Source organism: Mytilus californianus, unplaced genomic scaffold, assembly GCF_021869535.1.
Source record: "Mytilus californianus isolate M0D057914Y unplaced genomic scaffold, xbMytCali1.0.p SCAF_4, whole genome shotgun sequence".
NCBI classification, from domain to species: domain Eukaryota; kingdom Metazoa; phylum Mollusca; class Bivalvia; order Mytilida; family Mytilidae; genus Mytilus; species Mytilus californianus.
In genome coordinates this window covers 69250509-69269551 of record NW_026262690.1, presented here as the reverse complement: position 1 = coordinate 69269551, position 19043 = coordinate 69250509, and positions in this window count along the sequence as shown.

The window sequence follows — 19043 nt, the reverse complement described above, 5'->3', positions numbered from 1 at the left end:
TTTGTAAATTTATTGGGGTGTAAAAGCGTTGACCGAAGTAAATTTTGTATGAAGCGCGGAATTCTAAAAATGTGCGCACGGTCAACGCTTTTACAACCCTATAAAATTACTAAAAGCAGCATTCAATACTTATAATCATGAATTACATTTTTTTGCTAGGATCATGAAAACACGATTTCTATCATGTTTTTCTTTTATTTACCTGTGCACTTTATTGTGGATGATCGTGTCATGTTATATTTCATTTTGAAATGAAGGTTGATTTCAGAATGACGCGAGATTGCTGTTAGCCAATCAAAATAACGTATTATAATGAAACATATATGTAATGTAATTATATGATGGGGAGGTACAAGTCGAGTTCGTGTTTCGGATGACCTACTTTTCACAAAATTACAGCTCTTGGATTTATAAAAATTACATGAAAATAGTACTTGTTAGGCCCGTTTTTGTTTTGCCTGCAGCTAATGACTTTTTTCTTATTCATTTGTATTTAATTGAGACTAAGAGATCGGATTTGTATTTCGTTCCGGACGACTTACATCTTATGTGAGGCAGGTCCAAACGTGTCGTCCTTTTTCACCTAATTCCATTTTGACTTCTCATTCAGAAAATAGAATACAAAAACAGTGATAGAAAATATAATAAAATTAATATAAAACAAAAAACAGTTTATCAAACTACAGCTTTATCTTTTTTCTGTCGTTTATTACAAGAAAAGATTCGAAAAATGCATGAATATTTCCTGACATTGTGTTTTTCTTTCCACCATTTTATCAATGCTTTCCTTCTTAATATCCATAGTTCGGGACTCTTTGTTTTCATCTATGTTTTTCTCTGCCTCTTTCTTTGTTTTGCTTTTCTTCACACCATTTCGCTTAACCTCTACAGCATCTACAGTTTGTGCCTCTTTCTTCTCATGACCCTTATTATTCTTCGTCTTTTTCTTTGCTTTGCTTTCCATTAAACCATTTTGTTTTTCCTTTACAATCATAGTTTTGGCCTTTTTCTTCTTTTCATTTTTTACACCTTCTTTCTCTATCCTCTTCATTCCTGAAAATCAATTAAGTTCATAGAGATTTAAAATTATAACATAAAAATAAGGAGAAGTATTGTGATGTTTAACGAGACACTTATTGATTAAAGACCCAAGGACAAAAATGTTTTTTAATTGCATTCAACATCTATTCCAGTATCTATTAACTTGGTCCCAGCAATATAATGCCCTTTTACTATCCATGTTTAATCATAAAGATTAACTGAAATTAAACGAATGTTTTTTTCATGAATTTTATAAACATAACCAACACTGAAGTAACACTTTATTTTTTTCTATATAGCACGAAACTCGTCAGCGACAGTATCAAAGAGGAAAGCTTAACTAGACAAGCGATTGGATAGTTAATAATTGAAAGGGTATTTTTTTGTTTGTTTGTTCATTTTTTTTTAAACTTTAGGTAAAGGGTGTACTTGAAAAAAAAAAACAAGATATAAAACTTATAAAATTGTTGACTTTAGCACATGAAGCTCGGAAGTTCAACTTAAAACAATGCTTTCAAACTTTTGAAAAACTTAGATTATACATGATTGTATTTCGTAGTTTAAAAATGAGCAAAATATTTAAGAGAAAAATCTCGAAAGTTAACATTTCAATAAAATAAATACCTTTCTTAAACATCTTTTGATCTTTTCTCTCCGTTTTTTCCATCTTTTTTCTCCTCTTTACTTCTTTCTTGTGTTGTAATTTGACATCATTTGTGTATCTTTTCATAGTCTTGTCAACAGCTTTAAAGTACAACTGAACAACCTTTTCCTCTGCTTTAGCTATTTTCTCTCGTATTTTCTCCTCTTTCTTCATTTTTCTTTCCACCCTCTGTTTTTCCTTTTTCATTTGTTTGCTAATAGCGCCATTATGTTCAGAATTCTGGGCTGTATCCTATAAACATAATACATCGTTAATGTAGTACAACATGTTATACTTTCACATGTATTGTCGTTTGGGGAAAATATCTAAAACACATATAACATAAAAAACCAAAAAAAAACATAACAGGAATTACCAAACATTTTGGACAGAACAACCAATCACATCAACCAACATCGTATCCCTTATCCGAAAAAATAAATGTACAAACAAAGACAAAGAAGAAGGCGAGCAACACATGGTCAAGATAGCCAGACTTGGCAAATGCACAACATACGGTGGGGTTAAACCAGTTTTACGTGCGCACAAACCACTAAACTTTGCTTTTCTAGACCATAAGTCGTAAAAGTAAAACACACAATTGAAATCTGCACAGTGCAGCCACCACTTATGAGGGAAAAGAATGACGGTTACATATAATTCGGGAAGCAAGATTACAATGTGCTACTTCAGGAAGCCTGCTATAACAGGTTTTGTCGGTTATATTTGTTGGAGGCATCTTTCTTTATATTTGAAGTTTTGCTAAAGGAAAACAAATACATACTCTAGCAATCATGTTGCAATATTTTTCTTTGTATTGTGACTTTGCTGCTTTGTCCAAGATATTCAATGCTATTAACTTCGGTTATTAAATATTTGCTGCATGACATTATCAAATAAAACTAGCAATCAATCAACCATTGTAAAATCTGTCATCAAATAGTAGCATTTAATTGTCTGAACGCTTGGTCTATTAATAATGTGCAATTAACGGACAACGAATAAATCCTAGGTAGTAAGGCTTTACCGGTTAATTATGTAATGAATTGACCACACTCACTTTTTTCCATAAGAAAACTTGCGGATCGAATAGGGGAAAACCATTCTTAATCAAACGAAAACTTGGATTGATTGATTGTTGTTTCCTTAACGTTCAGTGGTACATATTTCGTGCATATTAAGGACAAACAAAACTTGATAGATATACATGTAATTAGAATAGCCTTTGGCTTGTTGTAAGGGGTATGTTCTTTCGCTCGTTGCTGGAAGCCTTTAATTTGCTGTGCATATGGAGAAAAGCAAAACAAGCATTGTGTCAACGTATCTATTATAATATCTCAGTATATCACGTGATTGTAACAGTCGCGTTCTAATTTACCAATATTCTATTGTACCTTAAAAATATATCCGGCATTCTTCAGCGTTTTTTTTTCTGTTGGTCCTAGAAAATGAAAAAAAAAATAAAATACCCTCATAAGTATCTGTCTTTAAAACAATCACTATATACTGTGATTAGAATTGTCATTATAATTGTAAAAAAAAATAATGAGATAACATAAGATATACAGATCCAGCAAATGACGATGAGGATAATTCTTAATCTCCAACTACAGCACCGAAATCGGCTTTACAATTTGTAATATTCGTTGTTGTTGAATAGATGAACAGAAAATATGCCACTGTTCAGTTGAGAATAAGTACAAAGTTACATAAAACAAGGAAATATCTAGGTATAACTGCTTAGAAAGTATTATTTTAACTATAAAACAAAAACAAAAGAAGTCAAGAATTAAAACTCGTAAAAGAAACAAGTGGCAATGGAATTCAAGAAGTTAAGTCATTACCTTCTGCTCTCATTGATGCTTCCTGTTGTTCTGCTGCGTCTATATTTCCTCCTCCAAGTCTTTCAATTCATCAGATACACTTTGACTTTGAATGTCTTCTTGGACTGTCAACTCATTCTCTTCTACTTTTACATTTTCTTTTTCAGCTGTGTCTTATTCTTTTAATTTGTCTAAATGGAGAAACACGTGTATATCCTAACATTGGGGAATTTAGTGTTGCTGGTAGTTAAAGGCGATATCAGGTATATAGCAATGAGACAACATCCTAACAACTCAAATAAACAAAAGTATCTGGTAAATTTATTTACAACTTGTATAGACGCGAGGTGATTTTTTGACCTTGCCATATTGTAAGGATGTGTTTCTACCGATTAAAGCTGTTTATTGACCTATGTATGTCTTAAGTTTTGTGTCATTTGGTTGCTTTCTCATTCCTGCTATACACGGCGCCTCCATGTAATATTACTTATGAGGTGATGAAGGGCATACCCCACCCACCGAGCAGAACTGGAAAAGAAATGAAAACAACAATAATGAAATTTGATTTCAAACATAAAAGATTCAAAAGAAGCATATAAGAACATAGAAAAGATATAGGCTTAGAAACAGTGAATCAAAATGACATTTTTTATCTGAGAAATGACCCATACAAAACATAAGGTTATCATTTATCCATAGGAAATACTAGTAGTGGTCAATAAATGTACAAAGGATCATAAAAGACAATCTTGATTTTGTTTTATATTCAGAAGTGTTAGCTAGGACAGGGGAGGGAGATTTCATACCTAATTCCTTTATCAAGGCGGTTTCCTTATCCTCAGCTGCACGTATGTCTACCTCGACATTTCCCCACTGTTCAATTGTGAATTCAGATATGGCAACACTAAGGATGGCTTCACAGAACACAGATTCTGCTTGATTTTCTTTTTCTTCACTCCATATGTATGTTACGTTGTAACACCTCCCCTATATCCCCTTTAAAAAATGATTCAGCTTGAGCAACTATATATTATACTTGTATTTTTTAGGACTACTTATTGTATTGTATAAATGGACAGAACTGAAAAATTACACGCCTTTCTGTCATCTTTAAGCTAATACTTGAACATTCATTGACCAATGCATTTATTCAAAGTAATCAAAAGTATCCATCCAAAATCTAAGTTTACTCATACTCAACTTTTCAAAGGACATACAAACCCCGGAACCACGATAGTTGAAGTCAGAATTCGAAAACTGATACATATCTCATATTATTTTTCCATCATTTTCAAAAACACTTAATCTTGACTCTAGAGTAATCGAAACTTAAGATCTAATTTGCTGATTTCTAACCTTTTTTAAAAGTGCCAGAACGACCAGATTTATCGATTTATGAGTTTCGAACAGCGGTATACTACTGTTGCCTTTATAAAGCAAACAATAACAAATTTATCAAGTTTTGAACTACCAACACAGATATTTCTTTGGTCTGAATTAGTGTCAATATTAGGTATTGTACCCAACATAAATTTGTAGTGTGCATATTGCATAATAAAAGTCCAATGTTAGTTTTTGTTTGTACACTCGTCTCAACTTTTGAAAACCCAGAGCTTCCTGAAGTAAGAACTTTACTATTGCTTGTCAACATGAACATATGTGTTGCTTTGTCTAAGAATAGCATGACATTGTGCAATGCCAAGATATAAACATCGACAGGATTTAGGACTACAAGTGTTCATTCCTGTATAACAACACTAAATCCATTGGATGTGTATTGATTGATTTCTTAGTCTGTCATGATTGTTTATTAGTTGTAATAGGCTTTGAACTAGCTTTCAGTAGCTGCGAGTACTCTTAGACTGGTAGTGGTACTTTGTTTCTTTTGTTTCTTTGTTTGTTGTATTTGTGTACTACGTGCCGATCTGACGAGTAAAGCTCTTTCAAACTGAATTTCACTGCTTGTAATAATAATAAATTCTTTTTTAAAGAGGGTTGCTCAATTGGAACTAGTCTAATTTTCATTGAGGCTCTCAAACAAAATACATGTATACAGTTTACATTCATACATCAAAATACAACTTATACATATATATATATATATATATATATATATATAAATCAATCATTCATACATTTATATGGCAACCCTTACATGGTGAATCATTCCATACCTTGGTTGCAGAATAATGAAAAGATTTTTTATAAAAATTAGTATTTGGTCTTGGAAAAAATTAATCGTTATTATAGACAGATCGTAAATTGTAGCGTTGAACATCATTATTAATTAATCTTTATTCAACCACGGATATATATTTCAAAATAAGAAGATGTTTTATGATTGTCAATGAGATAACTATCCATAAAGACCAAATGACAATAACAGGTCACCATACGGCCTTCAACAATTAGCATGACCCATACCCTATAAAAGGTCACGGTATGACAAACTGGTAAACAACCCAAAAGAGAAAACCAGCAGCCTGATTCATACTATATTAAATATGACAGATAGCAACCAATGACAACCACTGAATTGCAGGTTCCTGGCTTGGGACAGGAACACAAAGAAAGTAGCAGGGTTTACCATGTTTGTGAGCCATCAACCTCCCCTAACATGGGACAGTTGTATAAAAACACAACATAAGAACAATCTGCAAAAATTAGTTGGAACGGGCTTGACTCATCAGATCTGTATAAAGTACACAACATGAGACAAAAAAAAAAACGAGACAAAAAGTACCGACCATACAGTACTCGCAGGAACTGAAAGCTAGTTCAAAGCCCAATTTCAACTACAAATGTATTAGATAAACAATATGTTCTAACAATATACAATAAGGAGATGTGGCATTATTACTAATGAGACAACTTTTCAACAGAGTTCAAATGAAGTTGATTTATAATTAAGCAACTATACGTCACTTGACGGCCTACAACAATGACCAATATTAATATTGTATAGTCAGCTATAAAAGGCCCCGACATGACAAAATGTGAAACAAGTCAAACGAAAAACCCAATGATTTGATATTTGACAAAACAATAAACGAAAAACCAATATGAAAAACAGCAACCAACAACAACCACTGAATTAAAGGTTCCTGACTTTGAAAAAAAAGTAAAATAACAAAAATACCGAACTCCAATGAAAATTCAAAACGGAAAGTCCCTTATCAAATGGCAAAACAAAAGCTCAAACACATCAAACGAATGGAAAACAACTGTCATATTCCTGATTTGGTACAGACATTTCCTTATGTAGAAATTGGTGGATAATGGAATCGGGCCGGGTAAAACATGTATGTGAGCGTTTAACCCTCATCCTTATCTGGGACAGTGTTGTTTCTGTGTATTTTACAATACTCAATGAGTACAGCTAGTTGTCTGTGTCTTCTGAGTATAATAATAAGTTCATTACAAATTTTTTTCAACACATTCGATGATGATTGATTGTTTGTTGTTTGAGTCCAGCAGCAAATGTTTCACCCATAATCAGGACGAAAACAAATCAACAATAACTCTGATAGGTAGGTTTTGCAAAGTGGATGAAATGTGAGCATGCAATTTGTTATATTTTAACCAGAAAGAGAGTTGGTGCTCAAAAGGAAAATGATCTTAATGAACTGAAAAGTTATAATGATTTTCGACGTAAGTGTAAGTGTTAACCGTTGTCTCATATACAAGTGAAACGAGAAGGTGTTCATGACTAATTCCGCCATTTCGTGGTGTTGGCAATCTCTAAAGTATACGATAGGATAGATGCAGTCACCATCGGACAATACACAAGCTCGGATGAAATTGGGATGGTGAGTTGTGATGGCATCGGTAAATTTCGAACTTGAGATAAAAGATACAACAGATACAGTTAAGTCTGCCTCATATCTTGACTTACACCTAGAAATTGACAATGAGGGTCGGTTGAAAACAAAACTTTATGACAAAAGTGATGATTTCAGCTTCCCAATTGTGAACTTTCCATTTTATGTAGCAACATTCCAGCAGCGCCTGCATACGGAGTATGTATCTCCCAGTTGATACGATACTCCAGGGCTTGTATTTCCTATCATGATTTCCTTGATAGAGGGTTGCTGCTCAAAAGGAAGCTATTAAACCAAGAGTTTCAAGTGGTGAAGTTGAAATCATCCCTTCGTAAATTTTACGGACGCCATCACGAGTTGGTTGACCTTTACGGTATATCCGTTTCATAGATGATAGCGGATATGTTCCTAATGTCGTAACTACAATCACGTCCCCTTTTCCTGAATGTGACCTACCGAATAAGCCTTTTTACCGGGTTTGTACTAACATGAGCAACACGACGGGTGCCACAGGTGGAGCAGGATTTGCTTACCCTTCCGGAGCACCTGAGATCACCCCCAGTTTTTGGTGGGGTGCGTGTTGCTCAGTCTTTAGTTTTCTATGTGTTTTGTGTACTATTGTTTGTTATCTTTCGCCCCTCTTTTATACAGCAGACGATCTTCATTGGAGAAAACGATACACATGATATTTTAGAATTTAATCAGGGTGTGTGTTTAGCATGTTTAGTTGAGAAGGAAAACTACCCAACGACAAAAGATGAAATGAAAGAATCTTTTAATCGTCTCAACGATAGAATTGGTGAGAGAAAGTATGAATTATTATCAAACAATTGTGAACATGTAATTAACAAAATTTTTACCGGAAAGAGTTTCAGTCATCAAGCAGACACCGAAACTTACTCCGAGAAATTTTTTTTATGATTTATACAACATTTTAATCATAGATTGTAAAGAAGTAGGGCTCAAAACAGCTTTGTTAGTAGCTGCCCTTGGTGCCATTGCTGGTTCATTGGTGCGTAGAGCTTATGTATGTGTAATTGTTGCTGCTATTGTAAGCCTTACCGTCGAAAGAAGCATTATTAAATTTGGAGACAAAAGGGGAAGTAATTTACGCAACGAAGCGGATATCAGACTAGACTTGGCTGCTCAATTTGCTCAATTTGCCCTATATCAATGGTGCTTTAAAACACAAGTAGTTCTATCCTTGACGACATGAAGATTCACACTGATACGAATTTTGTTTGTAACATTGCAGAGAAACTTCTTTATGAAGCAGCCCTGACGACGTGTTTGGCGACTGTTGCTGTCTTTACAGGAATAGAAACTATACTAGTTTTGTCTTTCGTATTTAACAATTTAATTTCAAGGAGACGAAAGAAAACATTGGAAGATAGAGATCTATGTCGGTTGTTATTCTTGCAACTTTTTGCAGGATATGGCTCTTTAGGAATTGCTGTAGTTTGTGGATATTTCGCATTTTTAGACTTTAATCGTCCTGCATTATCTTTCTTTGGAATTGTATTTGGTTGTTGTCTTGTTTTTCGATATATTTTGACTTGTACTGCAGGGATGATCTTTACCGTCTGCTGTTGTCAGTGTTGCTGGACCTGTTATCAGTCAAGCTGTTGTAAATGTTTCGAGGCCAGTTGTCATTGTAGATGCTATAGACGTCATTTGGGCAACGTTTGTTTTATTTTTCGAACTTCAGTAATCTTTTTATCTGTTGCATGTTTAGTTGTTATTGTTTTCTGGGACGATTAATTAAAACTATGGACTTAGGTCGGTGAATGGGTGTTGAAGAAAGGGAGAGCGAAAAGAAGGGGTTCAACATTTTAGAACATAATCATTGTCTTTAAATGAAAAAGAACGATTATTTTGAAATGTATCTTATCAGAATTATTTGAATACAAATGCATTAACTGTACATAATTTTAGGCCTTTGCGTTAGCTAAAAACACTTCTGGTATATCGATCCCTTTTCAATTGATAAAGATAACTGCAAGTAACATATGAAACCTAGAAGTGAAATGAATCCCTTATAAACTCAAAAACAGTCTTAAGAATGTAATTGAATTTTGTGTTTGTTTCAAGCCTCCACAATATTATGTGTTTTATGTCTGAAATAATGTAGTCCTTATGGTAGGTCATAGGCATCATCTGTTAATTTGATTGGTTTTGCAGGTAATGGAACAATTTGTAGAAGATAACAAACTCCTGTTTTATCTAATTGTCTTTTTCCTTGTTTTAAATAAAACTTGGAAGTTAAATTGAAATGTGGACATACAAAACATCTGACGAATATCATATTACTCATTAACTTTTTATATACAAAACAAAAACAAATTGTTTGTAGAAGTTTTATATATTGCTGTTCATATCACTTTAATGATATTGCTTGCTTTTAACTTAACTTTTGCCTTCTAAGTGTGTATAATCTAGATAAAGATGTACTATGAAAGTATTTTTGTGTATGGAGTGCCAAAAAAAAAGTAAAATAACAAAAATACCGAACTCCAAGAAATTCAAAACGGAAAGTCCTTCATCAAATGAGAAAATCAAAAGCGGAAACACATCAAACGAATGGAAAACAACTGTCATATTCCTGACTTGGTACAGGCATTTCCTTATGTAGAAAATGGTAGATTAAACCTGGTTTTATAGCTAGCTAAACCTCTCACTGTATGACAGTTGCATAGAATTTTAATATATTGACAACAATGTGTGAGGAAAACAAACAGACATAATAGGTAAAAATGTCAAAAATTGGGGTACAGCATTTAACATTGTGTTGTAATCTTAATCACTATAAAAACTAATGACAAAGACAAATAATAAGAACACGTTAACACGTTATTAAGATGATAAACAACGTCAGTACCTAGAATCTATACTTCAAGATCATTTTCAGGGATTTCATGGGTCCGTTCAGCTACAAAATTAATTACACTAAAAATTACATATTTTCCATTGAGTGCGAATATGTTTATCTTAAAACCACAAATTATAAAAAACGAAGGAACCAAATATGTTTTCACAATCCACAAAAATTGACACCCAATAAAGACCAGTACTTCTACAGTAAATGATATGCGAGTTATATCTAATTACTCTTTATTTAATGATGGCATGTTTTTTTGTAATTTAATGTGGATTTAAAAGCGTTGATTGCAACAAATTTTGTATGAAGCAAGGAAGCTATATACAAAAAAATGCGTGTCCTTTGACAACTCTATAAAAGTACAGTAAAGAAGCATTCAATTCTTATTTTACATGTCTTTGTTATTACCTTCACGTTAGATTAAGTTTTCTGTATGTTTACTATGCATTGTTGTGATGTCATGGAGAAATAATGCATTTTATTGAAAAATTACATAATGTTTGAATGCCTTGTGATTGTTGTCTGCCAGTCAAGTTATGGATTCTTAAGAAACATCCATGTTATCTAACTATTTTTTTTCAAAATGTGTTAAAATATATATACATTGTAGTCTTCCTAAAAAAAAGATTTATTTATGTAATAAACTAGTGACCTAACACAGCTTCGATTATTATTTAAAAAAATAGAATTGAAGGTAAAGGATTTTCAAAAAAGGATTTTGATCATTGTAGAAGGCCTTTTAGTTACCAATAGTTGTTAAATTCTACGTCATTAAGAGGGATGTCTCATTTGCAATCATACCACTTCCTATTATTATTTTTACACAAGACCGGTTTTATGGTTACTTGAAACCTACCATTGCAATACAAACTTTCTATTAGTTTGGACCATCATCCTTATCCTTCTCTGCAACTGCCAATATAGTTAAGATTGAAAGAAGTTTAGTTCAGTCTTATTTATTATATTACTGTGGATTAATTTATTTCCGTGGATACAAATGTTCGATGATTGAAGAAAAATTGTAATTTCATGGAGATTTGATTTCGTGGTTTTGCCTAAGCCTCCATACAGACCAATAGAAAATATGTGCTTTATTGGACATTCAAATTCAAGGTTTACCTATAACCACGAAATCCACGAAAATTGGTATCTTAGGAATAATATTGAATCCACACCATGTGAATTTAACTTTTCTGATGTTTATAGCTACATTGTACCTTAATATGTAAATATATATACCATCCAAACAATGTGATAAAACAGTACAGAAATATTTTTAGGGAACAGTAGGGTTTGTAACGTATTTGCAGTACTGTTGAACAGAAGATTTAACACACAAATAGTTTATTAATTTCATCATTGAAATATGGGATTATTATACAAAAAACAAATGGTTTATGAACTATCATATGTAAACATGGAATTGTTTTGCTTTTTTGCACATGTTCATGGTGGTTCCTTGCAGTTCGGTATTTTTGTTATTTTACTTTTCAATATTTCGCCGTGAAAAAAAATTAAGACCCCTTCTTACGAAATTCAAAAATTTAAGACGAAAGACCTTAGAAAGAACTATTGCACAAAATTTAATATAAATACATTTTACATGCAGATGTATTTAAACTAGAATTGCCATAAGATAATCAATTACACAATCCTTTACGCAATCAACCTTTCAATTTTCGATTGTATATAATATGAGAGTTCTTCTTTCGCAGATGTGCTTGGGCGGGCTTGAAAGTTTATACGAGATCGAAGGTTTGAATAGACCAATGACAACGATCGTTCAGTTATGAGTTTATCTAAAAAGTTTGTTTGACTGATTATGTCGCACTACCTTTCGCTAAGCTTGGTTGCAGTTAAGTGTACAATAGTATTTTAATCAGAAAGATGGCGGACTGTAATTATTATAGGTTTTCGAATATGACTACGGTAAATTGTGCAATAAATCTATTATTAAGTGTTAAAAAAAAGCACAAACAAAGTTTTCTAAGATATTCCTTACATTTTAAATTACGAAAATGTTTTATTTTAAAGAGAACATTTCGTTTCTATTGCTTGGTTTTACCGTATTACCAAAGACTTCTGCCATAGATCAAAGTTGCCCACACATATTTGACATGACATGACATGTCAATAATGATAATAGTAATAATAATAAATTCTTTATTTAAAGAGGTAACTCAATTAGAACTAGTCTAATTTTCATTGAGGCTCTCACACAAAATACATGTATACAGTTTACATTCATACATCAAAATACAACTTATACATATATGCATATATATATATATATATAATCACTCTAAATATCAGCACAACAATGTTAATTCCGCAAATGTTTGATCTTATTATATATATATACATCAGCAGGGTTTAAGAACATCCGTTGTTCGACCTGCTAGTCAAATGCGTTTTGTTAAAATATACTTTGTCACTTTTTTGGTCTTTTGGAAAATGTTGTTTGTGCTGTATTTAGACCCCTTTACCAAGAAATTTGTTTTGCATGCACACGTATAAAAATTGCGGTTTTTATCCAACGCAATCATAGGTTTGAACGTTGTTTTCAATTTAGACTTGTATATACATATATATTTCCAAATACCGTTTTGATTCCTAACATCACTGAAGAGACATTAATTGTCGAAATCCGAATATGGTGTACAAAAACCTTTGCACCTTTTGTTTGCGGTATACCATCTTTTCCGCAAGTTTATTGTTTTCTGTTTAGTATTAAATTTATAATTAAGATCCATTTATTACATCGGTGATCCGTTTATTTGGCAATCGCCAATGGCAGTCAGCAGGGTTTAAGAACATTTGTTGTTCGACCTGTTAGTCAAATGCGTTTTGTTTAAATGTACTTTTTCACTTTTTTGGTCTTTTGGAAAATGTTGTTTGTGCTGTATTTAGACCCCTCTAACAAGAAATTTATTTTGCATGCACACGTATAAAAATTGCGGTTTTTATCCAACGCATTCATAGGTTTGAACGTTGTTTTCAATTTAGACTTGTTTATATTTTTTCGTTTGGGCTTGTATTATATTTGACTTCGGGTTTTTATGATCCGTTCATCCTATTTTGACTCCTCAAAATTCAAGAGTCTATCCTAAATTGATGTAAATTTTATGGCTTTCCAAATACCGTTTCGATTCCTAACATCACTGAAGCGACATTAATTGTCGAAATCCGGATATGGTGTACAAAAACCTTTGCACCTTTTGTTTGCGGTATACCATCTTTTCCGCAAGTTTATTGTTTTCTGTTTAGTATTAAATTGATAATTACGATCCATTTATTACACCGGTGATCCGTTTATTTGGCAATCGCCAATGGCAGTCAGCAGGGTTTAAGAACATTTGTTGTTCGACCTTTTAGTCAAATGCGTTTTGTTAAAATGTACTTTTTCACTTTTTTGGTCTTTTGGAAAATGTTGTTTGTGCTGTATTTAGACCCCTCTAACAAGAAATTTATTTTGCATGCACACGTATAAAAATTGCGGTTTTTATCCAACGCAATCATAGGTTTGAACGTTGTTTTCAATCTAGACTTGCATATATATATATATATATATATATATATATATTAAGAAATAATTCATGGATCAAATCTATGGCTTCCATGAATTATTTCGATTCTAATAGGACAGATACGGTAATTTAATAAATTTCCATATCAAATATCATTGACTTAACATTAGCAGTTCTTCTTAAACTGATCTAATCACAAACTAATACATGTAAACTAAGCAAAAGTTTCAAAGTCAAAAGACCATGACTAAGGGGGCACAGCCAAATAATCTCCATGGAAATGAGATATGCCAATGCTTATACAACTGCATACCAAATATTATTGACCTACCACCAGTGGTTCTCCATAAACTGACCTAATCACAAACTAATACATGTAAATTAAGCAAAAGTTTCAAAGTCAATAGACCATGACTGAGGGGGCAGGGCCAAATAATCTCCATGGAAATAAGATGTGCCAATGCTAATACAACTGCATACCAAATATCATTGACCTACCACTTGTGGTTCACCATGAACTACAAATAAGCTGAAAAATTATGATGATTTCCGAAGTAAGTGTAAACCGTTGTCTCATATTAAAGTGAAACGAGCAGGTGTTCAAGACTACTTCCACCATTTCCTGGTGTTGGCAATCTCTAAAGTATCTGATGGGATAGATGCTGTCACTATCGGACAATACACAAGCTCGGCTGAAATTGGAATGGAGAATTGTGATGGCATCGGTAAATTTGTACAGTAGACGTTCTTGATGGATGAAATCGACAATAATACACATACACATGCTATTTTAAACTTTGAGCAGGGTGTATTCTTAGTTAAACAGGAGAACTATCCAAGTACAAGAAAAGAAATTTAGGAAGCTTTTAATCGTCTCAGCGAGAGAATTGGTGAAAGAAAGTATGATTTATTATCAAACAATTGTGAACATGCAATTAACCAAATTTTAACCGGAAAGAGTGTCAGTCATCAAGCAGACACCAAAACTTGCTCCTAGATATGTTTTAATGATTTGATCAACATTTTAATCATAGATTGTAAAGAAGTAGGGCTCAAAACAGCTTTGTTAGTAGCTGCCCTTGGTGCCATTGCTGGTTCGTTGGTGCGTAGAGCTTATGTAAGAGTAATTGTTGCTGCTATTGTAAGCCTTACCGTCGAAAGTAGCATTATTAAATGTGGGGACATAAGGGGAAGTAATTTACGCAACGAAGCGGATATCAGAATAGACTTGGCTGCTCATTTGCCCTATATCAATGGTGCTTTTAAAAACACAAGTAGTGCTATCCTTGACGACATGAAGGTTCACACTGATACGAATTTTGTTTGTAATATTGCAGAGAAACTTATTTATGAAGCAGCCCTGACGACGTGTTTGGCGACTGTTGCTGTCTCTACAGGAATAGAAACTATACTATTTTTGTCTTTTGTGTATAACAATTTAATTTCAAGGAGACGAAAGAAAACATTGCCAGATAGACATCTATGTCGGCTGTTGTTCTTGCAACTTTTTGCAGGATATGGCTCGATAGGAATTGCTGTAGTTTCTGGATATTTCGCATTTTAGACTTTAATCGTATTGCATTATCTTTCTTTGGAATTGTATTTGGTTGTTGTCTGGTTTTTCGATATATTTTGTCTTGTACTGCAGGGATGATTTTTAACGTCTGCTGTTGTCAGCGTTGCTGGACCTGTTATCAGTCAAGCTGTTGTAAATGGTTCGAGGCCAGTTGTCATTGTAGATGATATAAATGTGATTTGAGCACCGTTTGTTTTGTTTTTTCAACTTTAGTAATCTTTATATCTGTTGCGTGTTTAGTTGTTATTGTTTTCTGGGACGATTAATTAAAACAATGGGCTTAGGTCGGTGAATGGGTGTTGAAGAAATGGAGAGCGAAAGGAAGGGGTCCAACTTTTTAGAACATAATCATTGTATCTAAATAAAAAAGAACGATTATTTTGAAATGTATCTTATCAGAATTATTTGAATACAAATGCATTAACTGTAAATAATTTTAGACCTTTGCGTAAGCTAAAACACTTCTGATATATCGAACCGTTTTCAATAGATAAAGATAACTGCAAGTAACATATGAAACCTAGAAGTGAAATGAATCCCTTATAAACTCAAAAACAGTCTTAAAAAAAATGTACCATGAAAGTATTTTTGTTTATGAAGTGCCAAAAAAAAAGTAAAATAACAAAAATACCGAACTCCAAGAAAATTCAAAACGGAAAGTCCTTCATCAAATGACAAAATCAAAAGCTGAAACACATCAAACGAATGGAAAACAACTGTCATATTCCTGACTTGGTACAGGCATTTCCTGATGGTAGATTAAACATGGTTTTAAAGCTAGCTAAACCTCTCACTGTATGACAGTTGCTTAGAATTTTAATATATTGACAACAATGTGTGAGCAAAACAAAAAGACATAATAGGTAAAAATGTCAAAAATTGGGGTACAGCAGTTAACATTGTGTTATAATCTTAATCACTATAAAAACTAATAACAAAGACAAATAAAAAGAACACGTTAACACGTTATTAAGATGATATACAACGTCAGTACCTAGAATCTATACTTTAAGATCATTTTCAGGATTTCATGGGTCCGTTCAGCTACAAAATTAGTTACACTAAAAATTACATATTTTCCATTGAGTGCGAATATGTTTATCTTAAAACCACAAATTGAAAAAATCTAAGGAACCAAATATGTTTTCACAATCCACAAAAATTGACACCCAATAAAGACCAGTACTTCTACAGTAAATGATATGCGAATTATATCTAATTACTGTGTATTTAATGATTGCATGGTTCTTTTTGTAATTTAATTGCGATTTAAAAGCGTAGATTGATACAAATTTTGTATGAAGCATGGAAGCTCTATACAAAAAAATGCGTGTCCTTTGAAAACTTTATAAAAGGTACAGTAAAGAAGCATTCAATTCTTATTTTACATGTCTTTGTTATTACCTTCACGTTAGATTAAGTTTTTTGTATGTTTACTATGCATTGTTGTAATGTTGTCATGAAGAAATAATGCATTTCATTGAAAAATGACATAATATTTGAATGCCTTGTGATTGTTGTCTGCCAGTCAAATTATGTATTCTTATGAAACATCCATGCAATCTAATTTTTTTTTTAAGTGTGTTAATATATAGACATTGTAGTCTTCCTAAAAAAAAGATTTATTTATATAATAAACTGGTGACCTTACACAACTTCGATTATTATTTAAAGAAATGCAGTTGAAGGTAAATGATTTTCAAAAAGGGATTTTGCTCATTGTTGAAGGCCGTACAATGACCCATAGTTGTTAACTTCTACATCATTTGGAGGGTTGTCTGATTGGCATTCATGCCACCTTTTTTTTTATTAGCAACCATCAAAGTAATTACTTATTTCTTTCACACCGAAGAAAAACCCTAGAAATAAGAAGTTCTACATTATTGCGTTTTTGGAATGAACCAGATCGATATAGACTCTCTATCTATATATAGCCTTTAGTTAAGTAATTGTATCATACAATCTTTAAAATCGTATGATATGAATATTCCTAATAAAATGGCTACTATAGGGTGATTCTCCATAATGTAATTTAAGTGGTGAGGTTAGTTTTTTTGTCTGCTTGATTGCCTCGTTTTGTTTTATATTTATATGTTGCTTTAACAACGTCTAAATACTATTATTTTGGCTGTCTACATCATTCTTTTATCAAGTTTCTTTTCTCAGTAATAAATGTTTTAAATCATTCTGACAAAATCAATGAAAAGCGTACCAAATTTCGGGTTTTTGCAATTGTGCTTATATTTCGTTCGTTTGTTTTCCAACGAACGTATCAAACCTTTGAGCGGCGATCCGAAACCAAACATACATATATTATTTGATTGTACTTTACATGGCTTGTTTTAGGCGAATCTTTATCGATTGACATATGTAATGTGGCCGTGAAATTACAATAAATGTTAAGACGGTTATTTAAGTTTCCTTTAATAACAATTTTTAAGTTATATCTCAGGAAATATGAACCGTCTGTCGAGGACGAACGTCTTGTTTTATTCTCTCACAGACTTAGAAAAATGTAATTTGGTCATTTTGTGCATTCGACGATAAAAGATGTACATATTTGTATTAAACTATTTTTTTTATATTTTTTTTTATAAATTAACCCTACAAAAGAGCATATAAGATAACTTGAGCGTCTTTTTTGCAGTTTTTAGCTAAGATAACTTTGGCTGCAACCCCTGACCTAGACAAGTTTTGAGTCCATATATATAACAATTGTTATAAACAGGAAACCTTTAACAATGTATTTGGACAATCCATCATGAATAATATTGAATAATTATATATAAGATACATGTCACATCCTTGTTATAAATGCATGTACTACAACCGTAACATTGCATACTACAATAGTATTTGTGTTTAAAGTTTGATTGCAGACCGATTGCAGACCAATCTAATTAAAATATAAATATCTGATTTCGTTATGCTCATTTCAATGTAAAAAAAAATGTTTTTTTGTTACAAATCATAGTGTATTGTTTTGTGTGTATATAGAATAGAATAGAATAGAATAGAATAGAATAGAGTACTTCATTAATCCAATTATGGACCCTTGCGGGTTTTAAATTTCATACAATAATTACAATGAATTTTGTTATGACATGTTATGATTATGATTATATATGTCATGCTGCCAATCAAGGGCCCTTAATAGGAACAATAAATAGTCTTGTAACATGAATGGTAATTTTTCCTTTGATCTTCGTATTGAATTCTGCTATTTTTAGAGGAGTGCGTTAACTGAATGATTTTTTATTTATTGCACTCTCCAGTCCCGCCGTATGTCGCTTGTCATAGGAAAAGCAAAAAATGGGAGGAGCTTAGACCAGTGCTCTAACTTCCATCTCAGAAGTAGATATTTCACTGTCTAGCTCCGCCTCCTTGGCCTCGTAAACAATGAAATCAATGACCCATAAAAGGTCTTAATACATTTGAACAAAATGTATACACAACAATAAATCAGAAACAAAAAAAATCCGGAAGTGTGTGTTTGTATGGGGCGGGGGGGGGGGGTGTACTTTAACACTAGCCAAATTTGCAAACCTTTATTAAAAATGGTTCCCTATACTCGAAACAAATGAATGCCCGATGAGAGCTACAAAAAAGGAATAGCGTGGTCTTTAAGCGAAGAGGTGATATTGATAAATTGGTGGATACTTGATTTCACGTGTCAAAATACGGCGGGTGGGGCACTTCAATAACACATAAATCGCTTTCTGGTCTATAAACTT